We start from the raw sequence: 8,232 nt of genomic DNA on the forward strand, positions 1-8,232 counted from the left end.
ATGTTGTTTTATTTGGTTTTTGTTGTATGTAGTTTTTGATAGCTTTGTTAACTGTAGTGGGTTTAGTTTCTGTAGTTTTTATGTTCGATGGATCATGCAACACTAAGGCTCGGTGATTTGTGGTTCGAGTTCCTTCTCCTTGAAATTTAAATGTTACTGCAGAAGGTTATGGCTAATGACTTGATTAAATGGTGTACTTGGAACACCAAGGAAAGTCACTCACCAATTAAGACGAATAAGGTACTCTCGAGTCTTAGAAAGGGAAAGGTGAATATTACTTTATTACAGGAGACAGACTTGGAAGATAGGGAACATTTGAAACTACAGCAGAATGGCTTTGATTGGGTTTACTTTTCATCTTTTAATACCAGAAGTAGGGGAGTGGCTGTATTGGTTAGGAGGAATCTCACATTTAAATTACTAGAGTGTGTTAAGAACACACATGGGAGGTTTGTAATTCTCAAAACTCTGATAAATGGGGAGAATATGGTGTTTTAAATGTATATTGCTCTCCGGCCCATCCCCTCAAATTACTGGTAGATGCATTTTCTAAATTGATCACTCGAGTCCCTGCATATCATTGTAGGGGGAGGTTTTAATTGTCTTACAGATCCAGCGGTAGACAAGCTGCCCAAAGGCCCCCCGATACCCTCTGTGCAAAGTAAACAATTGGTGGATCTGTATGTGGAGTTAGAGTTGGTGGACATCTGGAGGTGTCTCCACCTTACAGGCAGGAATTATACGTTTTTTTCCAATTCACACAGATATCACACCCGGATTGATCTTTTTTTGACCCTAACGGCAACCCTGGACTTGGTGGCATCTTGTACGATTGGTATTATTACCATCTCCGATCATGCTCCAGTTTACCTGTTGGTAAAGATTAAGGATGCCATAGTGGGCTGGAGGCACTGGTGAATGGTTCCCTTTATCCTTAAGGATAATAAATTTATGGAGTACTTCTCTAAGAAATTTTGGGTGTTCCTAGACATTAATTCAGGCTCGATTACTAGCCTGTCCGTACTTTAGGAAACTGCCAAAGCCTATGCCGGGGATTAGTTATTTTCTCTTCTGCCAGTTGGAAGTGGCAGAAAGATGAGCAGCAACGTCTCCTCAAAGCATGGTTGAAAGCAGCTGAGAAGGCTTACTTTGACAGGCCCTCGTTGGCCAAGAAACAGAGGATTATGGTGGTGCAGCCTATACTGAACATACTCACACAGACAACAATGAAAGACCTTACTTACTCAAAACAAAGGTTATATGAGCATGATGACCAGCCGCGCAAGTACCTAGCATATCTTGCCAGAAAAAGGAGTGCTCCTCAATTAGGAAAGGGTCTGGGAACCTAACGTGATTCCAAAAAGATTAATGCAGCATTCCAGAGATTTTACTCTGAATTATATCAGTCTGAGGGTTGTGAGGAGGGGTGGGCTTTTTTCAAGGATCTGGAGCTCCCCTGTGTGACCCCCCTAACAATGCCCCCTTATCAGAGCAAGAGGTGCAGGAGGCTGTAAAACAGCTTCAGAGTGGAAAGGCGTCTGGTCCTGATGGACGTCCCAGTAAATTCTGTAAGAAGTTTATAAGCATATTGTCAGGCCCGATACTCAACATGCTCAATGACTCAAAGTCATGGTGGTGTCCTGTCATCTCTAAAGAGAGGCCAATATTTTGCTTATACTTAAAAAGTAGAGGTCCCAGAGAACTGTGCTTCGTACAGGTCCATTTCACTCTTCAATGTGGACTTTAAAATCCTCTCTAAGACTCTTGCGTTAAGGTTTAAGACTGTGTTACCTTCTATTGTTAAAGAGGACCTTCATAAAGACGGGCTTCATAAAGGGCCACCGATCCTCCAATAATGTTAGGAGGCTGCTTAATGTATTTCAAGCATGTCAACAGCAGTCAATACAGGCATTGGTGATTTCTCTAGATGCAGAGAAGGCATTTGACCGAGGTGAATGGCCGTACCTTTGGTTTGGCTTGGGCGAAGCCTTTATAAGCTAGGTAAAGGTTCTCTACAGTGACCCTCTCGCTCCAGTCATCACCGATGGGGTGCGATCCAGCAATTTTAACATTTTTAGGGGCAGCCGGCATTGCTTTTTATGTTGGTGATTGAACCATGGGTGGAGGCCACTTGTAGGCATCCCAATACATCAGCTCCAGAAGTAGGGTCAAAATTACATAAGATTTCGTTGTACGTGGATTTTTTTTGTCAAATCCAGCAGTTTTGGTGCTCCGCCTAATATAATACAGCAGCTCGTTTGGCACTTTTTAAGGGTAAAAGATTAATTTTGCAAAATCAGAGGCTATGCCTATGTGTGGTCTTACGAAGGTGCAAGGTCTTAAGGGCGAATCTCTGTGACCACTTAAATTGGAATCGAGGAGTTTATGTATTTGGGCATATTCCTCACTCCAGTTCTTGATTGGTTGTTTAAAGCTAATTTTGTTCAATTATTTAACAAAATCAAACAAGGCCTTCCAAAATGGGAGGTCATGGTTAGGTTGGATAGCGCTTATGAAGATGATTATTCTCCCCCGTTTGTTATACCCTATACGAATGCTCCCCAATTTTCAATAAGCAAACATTCAGGAGATTGAATAGCTGGTTCAGCTCTTTTATTTGGCATCATAAGCAGCTCTTTATTAAATTAGCTAAACTGCAATTACCTCATAGATTGGGAGGAGTGATTCTCCCAGACATTAAAAACGATCAACTAAGCTCACTTTTAAATGAGGGATTGGGCTTGTGGGGACCCTCGTTCAATATGGTTAGATATTGAAACCTCTCAGGCAAAATCCTCCCTTACTAGTTTGCTGTTTTTGGACAAAATGAGGACAGCTAAGGAATATTGCCATAACCCAATAGTTATCAATACTGTGAAAGCATGGAGGGCAATTCAGCAGAGGGAAGGCAATATTGGCAAAACATCTTTTCTTACACCTATAGTGGGTATGGTGGGTTTTCAGTGAGAGTGGTTCCGTAGGTGGGTTTTCAACCAGGAATGATGGGTTCAGGATTCAAACATTGGGCAGCTAGGGGTGTGTCTTGCATGGGTGATTTATTTGAAGGAGACACAATGATGTCATTTGATCAGTTAGCACAGAAATATGAGCTATCTAGCAGGAACTTCTTTATTTTTTTCAAGGTAGGGATTTATTCAAAAAAAGACCACACTTTTGACTGATCCTACAAATCTGACATAGAGAGGAGGGTGCTCAGTGGTAAAAGCACACTTTCTGTCAGCACTTTATATCATCAATCGGGAGGGGGGGGGCGCGGCCCCTCAGATGCGTTTGATCGACTTTGCAGGGTGTGGGAGAGAGAGCTAGATGTTGAGGTCTCCTCAGAGGCATGGGAAGATATTTGGGAAAACACAAGAAAGATATCAATTTGCAATAGGATCCATGCTTTACAAGGTCCACTTGGCTCCAGACCATTTGTCAAAATTTAAACCAGGGGTATCTTCAACAGGTCCCAAGTGCAGGGTTGGTATGAGTACTTTTACCTATTGCCTCTGGTCCTGTGGTAAGCTTCAAATATGCTGGAGCGCTGTGGTAGATGCAATGGAGAGGATTTTGGGTGTAAGGGTGGAGAAGGACCCGATCTCTCCTTTTCTTGGCCTGCCCAGTGTGTTCCCTGTAAATGTGCATTAAAAAAACCTTTTCAACAACCTCACTTTCTGCGCAGGAAAGAATATCTTATTAGGTTGAGTATCCGAAAATCCCCCAGGCCTGTCGGGGGTTGGTGTAAAATTGTTACAGAGCATATTCCCTTGGATTTTCTTACAAGTATGGTACACCACAAAACTGAGAATTTCTTTAAGACATGGCAGCCCTTTTTGGAATACCTGGACACAGATTTATCTGCCACACTAATAAGGACTTTTATATAGCTGTAACAATTGTGTGCTTTATGAGTCCAGTATCCAGAGAGGGGGAACTGTGGACGTATGAATCGGTGAAAATTAATGCTCTCTATATTCGAGAGTTAGTGATTTGTTTCACTGAGCTGTACTATTATTATTTATTAATTTGTTGTTAGTTATTAATTATTTAGTTAAGTAGTTAGTTGGGGTTTTAAAATATTTTTTCATATGTATTTGTACATGAGGGCAGTTTGGGATTTTTACATTTTTTTTGATGTTCTTTCTTTTGTATTGTTTTGAATTGTTTTGTATTTGTTGTAATATTTTAAAAATCTATTTTTCTATAAAAATAATTTTAAAAAGAATTTTGGAACTCCTTGTTTAAAAGCGTTGTTACAGTACCCTCACTACACAGACTGCAGCAGTTCAAGAAAGCGGCTCATTGTCACTTTCTCAAAGGCAGTTGGGAAGGGGTCCTTGCCACTGATGCCTACACCTCATGAATGATTTTTTTAAAATGTGAATAACCAGAGAACAGTCATTGGAAGTTTAACGGTGAATCGTTTATGTTGTCAGCCTAAGCCTGTGTTGTCATTTGAATTTTGAATAATTTTGGCTTTGTGCAAAAGGTCTTGTCAGGTTAGGTTTTTAATGGGACACATGCTGAAAGTTCTTGAATGCATCAAAAAGCTGTGGTTTGTTGATGGATTTTCACAGTCAACTCAATAATTATTTCATGCCCAGTACAGACCTGCTGCTGTTCACTGCATTCAAAATGTCATTACTTTAAATGGCTATGGTGTTCATAAAGGGGTAGCGTGAAATGTTTCAGTACATTGGATTTGCATGCATCATGTAAGCAATCAAACATAAAATGTGTTACAGTCCTAATCTGTTACTTTAATAATTAGCAAAGTATTTCAATAATATAAGATTGTTGAAATGCTAAAGTGTAGTATTGGTGCTGATCATTCAAGCAATAATATTTAACACAAAGGAATGGAAGGATGCCATTTCAATTATCTAGAATCAGACAATGTTCTCGAGTCAGAAATAACATGGCCGATACATTTATATAGTGCCTTTTGCAATCATTATGCCCTAAATCAATGTAAAAGAGTGAAATACCTTTTGAAGCATTGTCTCATGAAACGTAGGAAGTGCTGCAGCCAATATGTGCGCAGCAAGATCCCATGTAGAGCAATGTGATAATAACAAGAAAGTCTGTTTTAGAAGTTAGGCAGTTAATATTATGTCGCATAAACGACTCATGATGGTGGTTAGGATTTGTAGAGTCTGGAGGAAGGTGCAAAAAGATGTCCTCCAGAAAGATTTGCCAGGCCCACGATATTCACCACATGCGTCAGCTTAGAAATTGGGTTTTTGTGGAAATGGAGAGAAGCTATGGACTGGGGTTTAGAGATGGGGAGTGAATGAACTATAATCAGGAGAATGGAGCTACACATAAAGGCCGGTCAGGGACTGAGGTTTCTGGTTTCTGTATTGGAGTGCAAAGGGGTTGCTGAAAGGTCAAAGGACAGTTCTCCTGCCTTTTCTTTCTAAAGAAAAAGTTCATTTCTAGAGCCTTCTTCAGCCTCCATTTCACTGCTGATTTTCCATGCTCTGGAAAACCTGGTTAACATTTGTTAAATTTAACTCAAGCCCTGGACTGTACTGTGCGACATCCTTAAAAACACTGACGATGAAGATGTTCATTCTCTTGGGGAAGGGACACTTGCAGTGTATGCTGCACACCTTTTAAAATGGTAATGGATAAATTATATAGAGTCATAGAGATAGAGATGTACAGCACACAAACAGTACCTTCAGTCCAACTCATCCATGCTGACCAGATATCCTAAACTGATCTAGTGCCAGTTGATGGCATTTGGCCCAAATCCCTCTAAACCCCTCCTAGTCATATAGCCATCCAGTTGCCTTTTAAATACTGTAATTCTACCAGTCTCTATCACTTCCTCTGGCAGCTCATTCCATACACGCATCACCATCTGCATGAAAATGTTGCCCCTCAGGTCCCTTTTAAATCTTTCCCCTTTCACCTTAAACCTATGCCCTCTAGTTTTGGACTCTCCCAGCCCAGGAAAAGACCTTGTCTATTTACCCTAACATTGCCCTTCATGATTTTATAAACCTCTGTAAGGTCACCCCTAAGCCTCCAACACTCCAGGGGCAGTAGCCCCAGCCTTTTCAGCCTCTCCCTATAGCTCAGGCCCTCCAATTCTGGCAACATCCTTGTCTGTACTGTTTCAAGTTTCACAACATCTTTCTTATAGCAGGGAGACTACAATTGAATGAAGTATTTCTAAAGTGGCATAACCAATGTCCTGTACAGACGCAACATAACACCCTGACTCCTATACCCAATGCACTGATCAATAAAGTTAAAAATCACACAGTTAAAAAGCGTTGCTCCTTCATCAGGTGGTTGTGCTCTGAAAGCTAGTGCTTCCAAATAAACCTGTTGGACTATAACCTGGTGTTGTGTGATTTTTAACTTTGTACACCCCAGTACAACACTGGCATCTCCATATCATGACTGATCAATAAAGGCACGCATACCAAATGCCTTCTTCACTACAATGTCTACCTGTGACTCCACCTTCAAGGAACTGTGAACCTCCAACCCAAGCTCTGTTTGTTTGATATGTTTGAGCCCAAACTGTAATGAGATAAGCTGTCAAATGGCCCTGACAGAACACAAACTGACTGTCACTGAGTACATCAATGCTAATAGAAGTTTGACTGATAGACTAGTAATTGGCTGTGTTGGATTTGTCCTCTTTTTTGGACAGGATATACCCAGGGCAGGTTTCCACAATGCTGATTGGATGCTAATGTTGTAGTTCTACTGTAACAGCTTGGTTAGGGGAGCAGCTAGTTCTGGAGCACATCTTCAATTCTAATATTGGAATATTGCAAGTGCCCACAGCCATTGCAGTATCCAGTGCCTCCAATCATTTTTCTATCACCTGGAGTGAATCAAATCGACTGAAGACTGGCATCTGTGATGCTGGGAACATGAGGATGAGGCTGAGATAAATCATCCACTTGGATTTCTGGCTGAAGATGGCTGTGAATGCTTCAGCCTTGTCTTTGAATTGATGTGCTGGGCTTCTGCATTGTTGAGGGTGAGGACATTTGTGAAACCTGATAATCTGTCAATTGTTTAATTGTTTACCTTAATTTATGACTGGACATGATAGGATTGCAGAGCTTTGGATTCACTAGCTTTCAAATCTCGCCATCCTCCCACCTCATCCCAGGGCAAGCCATCCCTCTCCACCCCACCCCTTCAACCTGTCCTACCTGTCTATCTTCTTTGCCTCCTATCCACTCCACCCTTCCCAACGACCAATCACAACCATCTCCTACCTGCACCCACCAATCGCCATTCAACCCACCTTTCCCCCAGACCTACCCCTCTCCCTTTATTTATTTCTCAGTACCCTTCCCCCTCCCCAGTCCTGGTGAAAGGTCCAGATCTGAAATGTTGACTCCCCTGCTCCTCTGATGCGCTTGATCCGCTGTGCCCTTTCCAGCTCCACACTTTATTAACCCTGACGTTCCAGCATCAGCAGTCCTCAATATGCCTGAACTTCGAACAGATTCATGCTTGTGGAATTGTTTGGCCTTAGCTACCACATGTTGCTTGCATTGTTCGGCACACAAGTAATCTCCTGTGTTGTAGTCGTTTGATATGTTGTTTTCAGGTTTACCTCTTACACCCTTCATCAAACCAGAGTTGATCTCTCTTGATGGTATGAACTTGATGGTAATGATAAAGTATGAGCCACGTCATGCTGTGTGGTTACAGGTTGTGGTTGAATGCAATTCTGCTGCTGCTAACAGCACACAGATCCTCATGGATGCCGACTTTGAGGTGTTGGATATGTTCAATATTTATCCCATTTACACAGTGAGCCATAGAATCATACAGCATGGAAACAGACCTTTCGGTCCAACCAGTTCACACTGACCATGTTCCCAAAGTAAACTAATCCCACCTGCCTGCATTTGGCCCATAATCCTCCAAACCTTTCCTATTCATGTATTTATCCAAAAGTCTTTTAAATATTGTAACAGTACCTGCATCCATCACTTCCTCTGGCAGTTCAATTCACACACGAATCGCATCTGTGTAAAACAGTTGCCCCTCATGTCATAGAGTCATAGAGATGTATGGCACGGAAGCAGACCCTTCAGTCCAACCCATCCATGTCGACCAGATATCCCAACCCACTCTAGTCCCACTTGCCAGCACCCAGCCCATATCCTTCCAAACCCTTCCTATTCATATACCCATCCAGATGCCTTTTAAATGTTCCAGTTGTACTGGCCTTCACCACTT

Source organism: Chiloscyllium plagiosum, chromosome 12 (assembly GCF_004010195.1).
Source record: "Chiloscyllium plagiosum isolate BGI_BamShark_2017 chromosome 12, ASM401019v2, whole genome shotgun sequence".
NCBI lineage: Eukaryota > Metazoa > Chordata > Chondrichthyes > Orectolobiformes > Hemiscylliidae > Chiloscyllium > Chiloscyllium plagiosum.